Genomic DNA, 13238 nt, shown 5'->3' on the forward strand with positions numbered 1-13238 from the left:
AATGACCCAAGTTAGGTACGAGGGGAGAGAGCAGCAGAGGAAGGGGACGGGGCTCAGGCAGGACCCAGTCTGATGTGACTCCTACTGGAATTTCCCCCAGGGCTCAGGTCTCCAGGCACGGAATATCGCGGTGCTCTCCGGAGATTCAAGTGTTGTTTACTTACTGTTTCTCCCTCTCTCTCAACTCTCAATTCCTCATTGCGTTTAAACCCAGACCCCACAGCAATCTTCCTCCTGCCCATGTTTGTTTCAAAGCCATCATTCCTGCCCTCTCTGATGGCAAAAATACATGTCTCAGATAGACACCCAAAGACAAGGGAAGGACACTTCCCTGGAGACTCCATTCTGTCCAGTGCTGGGAGCAAGGCTGTGACAGTGCAGCAGGGGACAGGGCCCAGGGGGAGGGGAGCAGGATTTGAGCCCTGACTCTGTGTGTGACCTTGAGCAAGTCACTCCCCACCCTGGGTATTCATTGCCCCATTTGTTGAATGGATGGATTGCACTAGGTCAGGGGATCCCTACGTGGGGTAAGATTTAAGGGGGTCCAAGAATCCCTGGAGTGATATGTAAAAGTTAGTGGGCGTGAGTTTTCTGCATTTTTCTGGGGAGGGTCCACAGCTGTCATTCAATTCTCAGAAAACACCAGGACACCCAAAGCCGTCAGGAACACCTGTGCTGGGGGATGTCTGTGTGCCCACAGCCCTTAACAATCCTCAATTGTCAACTGAGGCCTCATGGCAGGTGCGCTTAACTATAAAGCTGACAAGAGGCTGACTTCGGACCCTCAGACCAGGGAGAGGCCGGAGCGTTCCAGGCAAGGAAGGGGCCCAGGTTACAAACAGGAAGCATTTCTGCATCTGCATTTCTGGTAACCTAGCTAAGGAGGTCTCTGAGGAAACAGACCCACATCTGCGGGGTGTCAGCCATTTCCTGTGATCCCCGCCCCTCCAATCTAAATAAATATTCACGTTTGTACTTAACTTTGTTTTCAGAATCTTGTATTCTTCTTGTTAAGGAATGCCCCCAAATTTTAAGTCTTTGGATGCCACACAACCGAGATTGGCTCCTGGGTCCCCAATGTGACCAAGGCTAAGAGGACCCAGTGTGGGGTGGGGTCCCACCCTCAGGTGCGGCTCTGACTGGCCAGCTCTCCTCTACCTCGGCCCACTTAGCCATCCTGGCTTCTGCTCCTTTTCCTTCCTTCTCTTTCCTTTAATGTGATTCCAGAGAGGGTCAGAAGTGACCTGTGTGAGGGGCCAGGCTGCCTGGGATGGTGGCCCGGTATTTTTGACGTGGGAGTGGCGTCTACGGTGACTCAGCCCCGTATGGGCCCGGGGACGCAGACGACACCTCCTTCAGGGTAGCCACTGTGTTTCGTTTCAGGCAGCCCAGCTGCGTTCTGCATGACCGAATCGGACACCTCTCACTTCCTCTGCGAACGGAACTCGGTGTTTGGATGACGTGCAGGCACGGTGGTTGTGCAAAACAGCCCATCTCCACCTTCGGTCTCCTACCCCAGCCCCCGGGGTCTAAAGAAAAGGCGGGGGGGGGCGGGGTGAGGAGAAAAAACCCAGCAACCCCTGCAAGGAATTGGACTTGAAACAAACAAAGACTTGGCTAAGAGGCCCAAGCGCGGCTGTCAGGACTGGTGAGTGATGGGTGTGAGACTAGGTGACCTTGGCCAGTAGGTCACTGAAGGAACCCTGCTCTCCACCTGCCCAGCAAGTAGCACTTGTTCTGCGCCCCTGCTCTACAACCTCACAGCGACAGTGACAGAGACGTGCACATTCTGTGGGGTGTACCCCGGGTGAAACAGGGACCAGCACCCAGCAGCCACCTGCTCCCCGGGGAGGTGAGAAGACCTGGGAATGTGGTGCAGTCACTGGTCCTGCCGCAGGGCCGAGCTGCCAGAGCACCTTCCTGCCGTGGCTGTACCTCCCGCTGGCCCCTCTCCTGCCCAGGGTGAAGGGCAGCCAAGGCCCCGGCCAAGGGCTGCAGGGCTCTCCACTCCCCACCTTCACAAGACGCATAAGGACAGATGTTTGGGCCCTGAACCTGCCCATTTCCTTCCTGCTCATGGCCTCAGTAGATAGATGGTGACACATCAATGGACAAATCCTCCAGGAATGACGCTCCCTTGAAGTTCTTGGCTGAGTTAAAATAAGCAAATCAATGAAAATATCTACAAGTCATGTGAGGAGGCATCGGGCTGCATCATGTCACCCTCCAGGGGCGTCTCTGAGAGGCTGCAGTCGCCCTGCAGAGGCTGGGGGCTCTCCTCCTGCTTGGCCTGGGGACAGGAGACAGCAGGGCTGGGGGACGGTTGCAGCCTCAGAACTGGGGCGAGTCACAGATGCCCTCTGGGCCTCACCTTCCTGTTTAGGGGGGAACTCTAACCCCCAGCTCTGAGAGATGTTTGCAGGATTAAAGGAACACTCCTCAGCACAGTGCCTGGCTAAGGTGCCCGGGGCATGTACATCCCCTCCTAGTGCCCTTCTTTCTGGGCCCCTTCCTCTTCCTCTGCTTGGCCCTCTCCCCTCTGGGTCCTGCCAGCTCCCTGTCAACATCATGTTCAACAGCCACAAAGGCCCAGGGCTCATCCTGCTTTTGCAGGTCACTCCCCCAGTTCTTCCCCAGACCTACTGCTCTCCAGGTCCTGTGTTTCTGAGCAGTGCTTTAGCAACCACTTCCCACCTGCTTGGCGTGGCTCTGTGCCTGTGGGCGTGGTGCCTTTCTGCCAGCTTGTGGACTTTGCTGCCGTCACGTGCCTGCCCCTGTCCCCTTGCACGGTGAGTTCCCGTGGGGCCCTTCTCAGCTGGGGACAGTAAACCTAGCATGCGGTCAGGCCCGCAATAGGGGGCAAAGTCCTCAAGTGAAGGATCCACCCTCTGCCCACCTGCCCATCACAACAGGAGGCTCCAGGAGTTCTCATTGTCCCAGGAGAGGACACCGGGTAGAGAGGTCAGCTGAGCCACCCCCCCCACCACAGGTGACTTGGGACTTCTCCTAAGGGAGGAGGAGGAGCTGGAGGAAGAAGTCACAGCTTTCAGAGGCCTATTCTTTTGGGCAGGAACCAGAATTCTGTCTTCAGAGGCTTTGTGCAAAGCCTGATGTGGAGTGGGGTCACGGTCGGCCTCCATCCTGGGCCCCCCCCCCCCCCCCGCCATGCCCTCTGCCTCAGGGTGGCCAGGCGACAGTCCAGGCTTCTCATAGCACTCCATTTTGTCATCAGCCAGTCTGCATCATAAGCCTTGGGTTTGACATCCTGGAATGCCTTCCGAATCTGAGTAATATCTTCCTCCGGTTTAGAAGTTTCTGCCAAGGAGGAAGGTTGCTGGGATGCAGCCTCAGCTGACACCGGGGCTGCCGGTCCCTGGCCACGAGGCTGACCCAGCTGGCTCACCCATCACCCAGCAGATGACACGGCTTGCCAGGTGTGGGCCAGGGCGCTTTGGTGAACCTGTCACCAGGTCTCCCAGTGAGCATGTCTCCAACTCAGGCATGGGGAAAGGGCACAGTCTATGGTTTGGAGTGATCACAACAACCGAAATGAACAATAGTGACTAAGCCTATAAAAGTATGTCCTATGTTTGAGGCTCAGCCAAGCACAACCCACGTAGGATCGAAATTAATGATCCCAGGCAACCCAATTGGATATTGATATCCCCATTTTACAGATAGGAAAACTGAGGCTCTAAAATGAAGCAACTTGCCTGAGGCCACATGGTGGCAGAGCCTGTGTGCCAAGCAGCCTGGAGATTATTCTCCTAACTACTGTGCTCCCCTGTCTCCTGGGAATGGAGTGAAGCTGATTCTGAGCCCACACGAGGTTTAAATAGCGGGGTTCATCAGTGCCAATGACTGAGCAAGGCTACCAGCAACCGCAAAGGGATTCCCCTCCACGGGGGCGCCAGTGGAAAAACAAACAGGAGGGAACGGGCCACTCCTTGCCCTCCCGCCTCCCCAATCCAACCCACTTTCCTGTCCCAAGTGCATTCCAGCCACCCTCCTCCCCCTGCTCTATACCAGAAAGGAAGAGAGATTTTTGAGCATGTACAACACATAAGTTTGTCTTTGTCATCCATTTAGTCTTCATTCCAGTCCGCCGAGCCTGGGCATCATTCTTTCCATCTTATAGATGGAGAAGCTGAGGCCCCAAGAAGGTGAATGACTTGTGCTAGATCACTTTGTTGGCAGAACTGAGCTTGAGACAAGCCCACCCTGATCCAGAGCCCGTACTTGGTCTGCCACACCCCGAAAGCCGAGAACCCTCAGAAGTAGCAGAAACAACTCTGGAAGCTTGAGAGCAGGGTGGAGAAGGAGGAGGGGATGGTCAGGGAAGGAGAGGGGTAGAGCTCAGCCCAGACCTCTGCTCCTGGGACCAGCAAACAACGAGGAAGTGGACACCAGCCCTCCAGCAGACAGGTGACTGCAGGGTAAGCCACCCCTCGCTGGCCTCCTGTGTACTACACTGAGCTCAGGGCATCAGGAAACACCAGACCAAGAGGCTAGACTTCCGGATGCCACCAGCCCATGGAGGCTCAGCCTCCGAGGACCTCAGATTGCACCCGAGCTGTCCGCTGGGCTCCCCAGCAGCTCGCCCCACCCCCAGCCAGAGGTTCCCATGGCCAAGGAGCTGGGTTGGGCTGCATGACTTCTCTTTAGGGAGGCACCTTGCCTGGAGCCACCCAGACCATAGGCACTGCTGCACTCACCTGCTGCCTCTCCCTGTAAAAACAGAGGTGGGTGGGAGCAGGCCTATCGCACTGGACTTGAGAAACCTTGAGGAGGTGCCCATAGCTGTGGAGCCAAGTGCCCCTGGGTTAAATCCCAGAACCTCCTCTGGGCAGCCGGGGACCTTGGGCAAACCATAATGCCTTGCTAAGCCTTAGCATATGCTTTTGTTAAAAGGTGTCAACAATGCCTCTTCCGTGGCTTAGGTTGATCACAAATTTACCCAAGCATCTATCCCAATGCCTGAAAGAAGAGCTTCAGAATAACTCCAAATGATGGAGCAACAAAAGCCACTGATTGAAGTGTTCTCGGTGACTAAGAACCAAGGATGGTTAGTTAGTCTGGAAGTAAGGGGACAGTGATGTCAGGAGAAGAAAGAGGACAGATCCCTGTGAGGTGATCTCCTTGCACTGTACTCGTGTGTGTGCATGCGCGCATGCACGCACACACATATGGGGACAGGATACACACTCAGTAGACTAAAATTTAGTCCCCATCCTCAAGGCATTTACAGAAAACGGAAACACCAAACAACAACAATAAGAACAACAAAGCCCAAAATGTCAAAATTGGGGTTTGTGAGATACGCAGAGACAGGAGAATTCACTGCCAGATGAGGTGGGGTCCTAAGTGGCTCTCAGTGCTTCCCGGAGGAGGTGCTGTTTGAATATTATTTCAACAATGGGGGTTGGAGAGAGGGTAAAGAGGATTGTTGAGAAACGCCACGAGACGGGAGAAAGAGTGTGCTCAGTGAGTCTCAGGTACTATGGAAAAAAATACCAAATATCAAAATATTCTTATGAGTTAACTCTGTGTGTTGGGATTGATGTTTATTTTTCTTGTACCTTCCTGAATATTCTAAATTCTCTAAAAGGAGCATGAATGATTTTTACATGCAAGAAAGTCATTATTTTTAAAAATCAGCATCAATAGCAAAATCAGAAAAAGATAGTTCCATTGAGGCTGAAAACAAGGAAGTGAGAATTTTTAAAACCCCCGGCAGAGGTGGCACTAGAGAAAGGAGCTGGTGTCCAGCTGGCGCCGCAGGCTCCGCACTGGTGACATTTGGGGCCAGATCATTCCCTGTCCTGTGCTGGTAGCCTCCTGGGGTCTACCCACTAGACGTCCCTCCACCCTGCCCCCCAAGATGTCTCCAGAAATTTGCTCAATGTCCCCTAAGGGGAAAATGGCCCCTGGGTGAGAACCGCTCCTTTAAGCCCTGGAATCTTCGATGTGAAGGAAAAGTCATCCTTCTGTAGCTCCCTACTTGTGTACGGAGGACGGGATCCCTTCGTCGTGGCTTTGCTCTCCTGAAATGCTTCTTTTTTTCATCCCAGCCCAGCCCAATTCAGGAGCCAGAAAGCCTGAACTGAGGTCTCAAGTCTTAACATGACTGTGGGTGAGTCAAATGGCCAACCTGTGCCTCAGTTTACCTCTCTGTAAACCGACAGGTAGACTAGATGGAGCACTAAGATGCCGTGAACCAATGCCAACACCTTATTTGTAAGTGAAGGGAGTGACGTTTGGAAATGTTTTGCTCCTGATGCCACACCTAACCATTGGCAGAGCCGTTACCAAATCCCGAGTCTCCTGCCCCCTTCACCTCATATTCCTCCTTCACCTCATATTCCTCCTTCCATGGCCTCTGTGGATTACAAATATTGCTTCCTGGTGCCAAAAAAGAAAAACGGATAGTGTCTAAGCCAGGTCCCTTCCACGCACCATTGAGTGAGCGCGGCCACAGAGAAACCTCCTCCCCTTAAAGACCAACAGCACCCACGGCGTGACTTTCTGAATGTGCCAAAGCAACACGCAGAAACACAGGACTAGTTGGCTCTTCCAAGGCAGTGGAGAATCTGGGGGTGATGAATTGCGTGCTACTCAGTGGGGGCTGCTGTGACAGAGGGCTGCAAATGCCGCTCTGGGGACGTGTTAATGAAGGCTCTGCATGCACAACATGAGAGGCAATTATTCTGTTCTCCCTGGCACGGGCTCCTCCCGGCAGGCCAGCTGCCGATGGGGCTGGAGGGAGTTCAGCAGAAAGTTCGCCGACAAAGCCAGATGGAGAAGGAACAGGACTTGCTGTCTGGACCAGCCATCGTCGAACAGACGGAGGGCTCGTCCATCTGCGCCGCTTTTCTCCTGGAGGACATGCGGAGGAGGTGGCACGGAGGGAGGACGTGAAGGGGACTCAGAGGGTGGAAGGAAAGAGATCCGGGCTGCTGCCGGGCTGCTCAGAAGCCTCCGTCTCTGGTCACTCTGCTGCCCTCCCCGCTGGCCTGGACGTCCCAACCTGAGGGGGTGCCAGGAGCCGTGCCAAGGCAAACCGGGGCTGGGCAGGTGAGGCCACTCGGTTTGCAGACGGGCTGCACGGCATCTGCTTCCAGGGGAGAGGCTCTTTCCAAGCGCTAGAAAGGGGAGTTTGTCGCCTGTCTCTTCTGCCTGAGCTCAGCCCCCCGGGTGGGATCCAGGCAAATCTGGTTCCCACCCCACCCAGGTGAAATCAGGCTAAAAATAACATCCAGAGCAGCTGTGAAGACCAGCTGAGTCACAAGGGCTTAGAGGAAGTAGGTCCCACACACTTCCCGGGGCAGTGGGAGGGGCAGGGGCGGGTTATGAAGTCTGTGGAGGGACATGTGAACCTCGGGTATTAGCAGCAGCCTCTCCCTACCCTACCTTCTGACATTCCCAGGCCGTTCTGTTTCACTGTGTTCCCGTCACCTGCTGCTGCCTCTGTGTCAGGAAGGCCTGCCTGACTTATCATGTGTGACTTGGCCATATGCCTCCCCTCTCTATTTCTTTTTCTTTTCTGTGGGAGGTGGGGGGAGAAGGGCAGAGGGAGAGGTAGAGAGAGAATCCCAAGCAGGCTCCATGCCCAGTGCGGAGCCTGATGCAAGGCTCGAACTCACGACCGTGAGATCATGACCTGAGCCAAAAGTAAGAGTCAGACGCTCAACCGACTGAACCACCCAGCTGCCCTTCCCCTCCCTATTTCTAAGCATGCTTCAGAAGACGGCTGGACCGCCCATCAACCCCACTGTTGCTAAGTCTTATAAATGTCATTCCAGTGAAGATCATCCTGGGCTAGTGATGGTTTGGAAAAGTGGGACAGATAGCACAGGCTGGTGGAGATGGGGTTCGCAGGAAAGGAGAGAAAGGAGCCTTCTGGGGGCAGCTTCTCATAATGGAGGGATTAGGGGGGGTTGGAAGCCTAATTATCCTCAAGATGAGTTGGTCACAATCCTGGCGAAAACTTGGGCTAAAATAATGGAAACACCACCAGGTCTCCCCTTCTGTGGGCCTGCAGAGCTCAGGCCTGGGCCTGGGAGTGAACCAGCTAGGCCCCAGCAAAGGCAGGTGGAGGGAGAAGACAGCCCCAAGGGGCCGGGGGGCTCCCCAAAGGATGCTCCTGTCCCTGAACTAACCCCAAACTGCTTCGTGTGTCATGCAGGACCCTCTGCCACTCGGGACCTTCTTACCTCCCACCCCACCCTTCTCCCCACTAAGTGGACATTGGAGCCCAGCACACAGGGGGTTTCAGACTTGCCTGATGGGAACACTGTCAAAGTCCCAGCTTTCAGGCCCTATTCCCTGAGGTTCTGATTCAGTAAACCAGGGCAGGACTAGGGACACTGCATTTTTATCAAGCATCCTGAGAAATCCCCTGGCAGGTGGCTTCCAGACTCCAGTGTGAGAATCCTGGTCCCGTGGCTAAGGACTCAGACTCTGAAGTCAGACCAGAATCCCAATCCCAGCTCTGCTGCTCACAGCTAGATGCCCTCCTGATCCCTCCTCCATAAAATGAGAAGGTGACAACACCTCCTTTGTGTTGTAAGGATTAAACGAGAGCATTGATATAAAGGTCCGACAGACTTCCTGGAAGGCGGTGAGCACTTAATAGATGTCAGCCCATCTTGCTGGCCTTTTCTGCTCCCCCCGCCCCAGGTGCTCAATGTACAATGACATGTTTGTGGCTGTGACTCAAAGCTGTCCTCTTCTTCAGGGGCAATGATGCGGGGGCTGTGGGGGTGACCTGTTCCCTGTTTGGACAGCTATGACTTTTTGCCACCTGGGAGGGAGGACCCAATTTTTCCACCCCAAGGGTGAACTTCAATCCTGTGTTTGGTCACTTCGCCTTGGTACCAAGAAATGAAAGGCTCTCTCTGAGCACCTCCGCTTAGCCTGAATGTTGGAAAAGTCTCTTTTTGACAGCTTGATCTCTTTTTTGGCTTTGAAAAGAAAACCGAGGTCAGCTTATGAATAGTGCCATGGCTGCACAAGAAGCCCAAGGGAGCGGATGTGTGCTGGGCAGAGGTGGGCTGGGCAGAGCCGCGCTGATGCAGGAAACAGGAGAGACTGAGGCTGTTGGCCCCTGAGCCCCCTCCTCACCCTCCTGGGCTCCCCCAGCCCTGGACCCCCCAGGGCCCTCCGAGGCCCCGCTCCCCACTGCTGGCCGTGCTCACACCTCCTTCTCTACTCCGGCTCCTCCTTGTGTCCACACCTCAGGGGCTCATCTTCTGTGCTTTTCCTTTCCTCTTGGGCTGCTCATGCCTTGATCAAGGTGGCTAGGGTCCAAGGGCAGCTGCTGTGCACGTCCCGGTCCAGCAGCCAGGCCCAGAGGCAGGGCTTGGCAGGCCGAGGGCCCAGAAGCTGGTGGCTCTAGAGGTGAACCACTTCCTCAAGGGTCAGGGCCTCTGGAAAGGCTGCTCTCAAGAAGGCAGGGGCCAGAGCCACCGAGGAAGGTGGGCCAGCTCACCAAGGCTGCTTGGAATTACCGTGAGGCAGCCAGACCACGCCAAGTTTCCTGAAGCTTCTGTGGGTCTCCAGTGGGGTCTACACTTTGAGGCCTGCACTTGGTTACGGCAGGTGATGACCCCACCGCCTAAAAGCTCCCATCCCATTGGAAATTGTACAGTTGGAGGGCGCTGACTCCTGCAGGCTCTGGGTCCCATTGACCTTCTCATGATGACATTGTAAACTCCCATATACAGTAAGCACTTAATAGTTGAAAGCTAAAAGCAGAAGCAGTCAGTAGTGGTCCTTGTTCATCTCTAACACTTTAGTATTAATGCGCTTCCAGTTCTTTGCAAAGAACGCTTTTGAAAAAAAGACAAAAGAAGACAGCCTTGTACTTTGACAGGGAGGAAGGATAGGACTCTGAATCCTGCTAACCTGTGTGGGGACAAGTCACCCGCACGTCTGTGCCTCGGTTTCCCTCTGGGTATAGTACTTATACTGGTTCTCTTGTCCTCTAGCTCTTAAGACTTTTTTTTAAAGACAAAATGAGGTAATAGCTTTCTAAGGGTCCCGGAAGCATAGTCACCTTCATACGTAAGTGCAAAGGAGTGTGGCTCAGCTCAGGCGGCCAGCACCCTGATGCTGCCATCGGCCACACAGCCTGCGGACACAGAGGAGGACCACATGGGAAGACCAGTCGACCACCGACGACACATGGCAAGGGGCAAGGAGGCCCTGTCCAGACTGCATGTCCCGCTTGCAAGTCCTAACTCCTGCCAGTGATTGAGGCCACACGCCACCCGCAAAGCTGGAAGAGAGGCCACGGAGGGAGGCATCTCATGGCAGCGTGGTGGGTGGTGAGGGGCAGGGGCTCTCGGGCACAGTGTTCTGTGCTCTGCTCCACCACTGACCGGCAGTGTGACCTTGGGCAAGCCCCTTAGTACCTCGGAGCCCCTCTAAGATGCAGATCCTAACTGGCTGTGGCCCGGTTCACGGAACGCCTGCACGGACCGTGTTTAGCTCAGTGCCCACCTGCATCCCTGGGAGGGAACACCATGATGCTCCTGAAAGGCTTGCAAGAGAAGAGACTTGGTTTCTCAGCATTCCATGGAGAATAATGAGAAGTTCCTGGTGGAGGGGAGAGCTTGACATTGGCCCTGAAGGAAGCAAGTGTTTTCTTTTCTCGCACCCCCAGGTCCCAGGAAGCGGCATGAAGCAGCTACCAGGTTCCCCGGGAGAGTCCAGGGGCCCTGTCATCGCTGGCCCCTCAGGACTGCGTGTTCTTCCTGACCCAGGGCTGACTCACGTCCAGAGAGCAGGCACTGTGCCCCGGAGACAGCTGCCCTTTTGAAGAAAACCCCCTCCTGGTGCAGGGAAAGGGGAAACAGAAACCCACTTGACCTTTACCTAGAAACTCCCTGTTTATGATGTGATTAGTTTAATGCCTCTCTCCCCTCTAGGCTCTCGAAGGTCACCCTGTCACCCCCCTAGTGCCCCGGGCAGCAGGTGCTCCAGTAAATACACACTGAGAAAAATAAAGGGGCGGACGGATCAACAGCCGGATGGATGGAGAGAGAATCGTGATGCCACCTTGTCGCCAGCACCTCACAGGCCAGCTGAGACGTCAAGAGTCCCCTAAAATAATCCACAAGTGCAGAAAACAACCTTTTCTTGAATTTCAAACTGAGAGTTCATGTTAAAGGGTGGTGCTTGGGGGAGGCTGGGGAGAAGGAGGTTCAGAGGCCTCCAGCTTCAGGGAGAGCGGGTTCTAGCTTCGGCGGCCACCCTGGCTGGGGGCAGCAGGGGCACCGTGGCAGGCCTGTCCCCGGAGACAACAGACTCGTCTGTCTGCCGGGAGCCCCAGGCCAGGCCTTCCTCAAGCTGCGCCACGGTGTAGGATGCTTTCGCCCGACCTGCCTTCTCTCTGGCCCTGACTCAGGGTGCGGCTCACATGGGGCTCAGACAGCGCTCCCGACCTCTCGGGCTCCCTCTCATTAGGGATTTCTCCAAGGAGAATCCTAGCATGGCCCATCCTGTCTTGGCGTCTGCTTACCAGAGGACCCAGATGAACACAGCCTCAGAAGTTTCAAGTGTTCTGTGAGCCAGGGAGTTAGAACAGGCTCCTGAGGAGGTGACACACCATGGATTTTGCTAGAAGAGTGGAGACGGCCGAGAGGCAGATTCCCGGTTCGGACTGTGGGAGGGATGGGCTGAGCTGCCCGTGCTCTGAAGAGAGGAGCCGTGTCTGCCTCGTTCATTGCCAACCTCCAGCACGTACCAGGCTCTCAGTGGTCCCTCCCCAAATTCTTGTTGAATCAATGAATGAGCAGACTCCTTCTCTCTCCTCTTAGTGCCGCAATGCCTTGCGCTTCCCTATGTTCTAGAAGACATCACACTTAAAAAAAATTTTTTTTAAGGTTTATTCATTTTTCAGAGCCAGAGAGAGACAGAGCATGAGGGAGAAGGGGCAGAGAGAGAGGGAGACACAGAATCTGAAGCAGGCTCCAGGCTCTGAGCTGTCAGCACTGGGGCTGGAACTTATGGACCGTGAGACCATGACCTGAGCCGAAGTTGGACACTTAACCGAATAAGCCACCCAGGCAGTCAGAAGCCATCACATTTTACATTATAGAAATAGTTACTCATTTAGCTCTGTCCCTAGGGAGTTTGCTTCTTGAAAGCAAGGAGGTCTTAGGCTGGAGACCCACAGACCTGGCTTACAGCTGGTGTCCAAAGAAGGAATTAATAGGGTGAAAAACCATGGCTGAGGGAGAGGTTGGGCTTGAGGTTACGGCTCACCTAGTTATCATGTGTGAGAGGCAGCTCCTGGTTAAGGGTGGGGGCGGAGGCTCCTGGGTGCTGGGTGGGTCAGGGCGGCTCAGTGTGTAAGGTGTCAGAGGAAGCTCCGGCTGCACCCAGGCACCAAGGTCAGCCCCTTTCTTCCCAGCCAACATTCTGCGGTCTCAAGAGGACCATCTATTGAGGGTCTCTCATATTTCCGCAAGTCCCGCCGTACACGTGATTTCGTGGGAGCCATACAGGTCCACGGCATGAAGTTAGCTATTATTCCCAATTTAACAGCTTGTGGTTTTAAGCCGCCCTCACCCACCAGCACTGCTGCAGGCAACAGCGCCCAGTTTTGCTTTGAGGAACACCCTTCTCCCAACAGATTGTCCTGTGGGCCTGTCTACTGTGTCCCACCCTTTCCTGGCCAAAGGTGTTCACATGACTTGAGTAAGCCATCAGAAGCTCTTTTTAGAATTTGAATCTTGTGTGGTGAGCCACAGGACTTAGTAACAGTTGGAGCATAACTATATGACCCGGAAAGTCTACTTCTGCCTTTTATCTGCTTCCTGGAGAGTCTCCCATCCCTTTGCTTAGGAGAATGTAGTTTCTAAAGATGCTTGAAGGTGAGAAGTAGCTACAGGGATGGGTAACAGGGAGGCAATCTATCCCGAAGCCCCTCCGGAGGAAAGTCGGGAGTCTAGAGTTCACAGCTAGAGACTCCAACCATTTCTGGGCCCCAGGGCTCTCTGTGTCCTGGTGTCCTGGTCATTCCACATTTACTAAGCACCTAGCAGGAACACCCAGAGGGAAAGAACACGGTTTAGCCCTCCAGGGCTTCCTCAGGGGTGCCCCACACGCCCCAAGGACCCCCTCTGCTTCCAGTGAGAGCTGTGTAGGACAGCGTGCCCAGCGAGCCGACAGCATCCCCTCTTGCCTTTGCAGTTCCTGCCCCGGGGCTCCCTCAAGCTGCAGGGGCCTGC

The 13238-nt window shown here is 54.7% G+C and overlaps 1 long non-coding RNA gene across 1 annotated transcript; it reads left to right on the forward strand.

The window, feature by feature from the left end:
• Positions 1-4354: 4354 nt before the first annotated feature.
• Positions 4355-11154, forward strand: LOC115273663. Its single transcript, XR_003900888.1, has 3 exons — positions 4355-4436; positions 6072-6133; positions 10932-11154. It is a non-coding gene; the product is annotated as an uncharacterized LOC115273663 (long non-coding RNA).
• The last annotated feature ends 2084 nt before the right edge of the window (positions 11155-13238 follow it).

This window comes from Suricata suricatta, chromosome 2 (genome assembly GCF_006229205.1).
Source record: "Suricata suricatta isolate VVHF042 chromosome 2, meerkat_22Aug2017_6uvM2_HiC, whole genome shotgun sequence".
Classification (NCBI taxonomy): Eukaryota; Metazoa; Chordata; class Mammalia; order Carnivora; family Herpestidae; genus Suricata; species Suricata suricatta.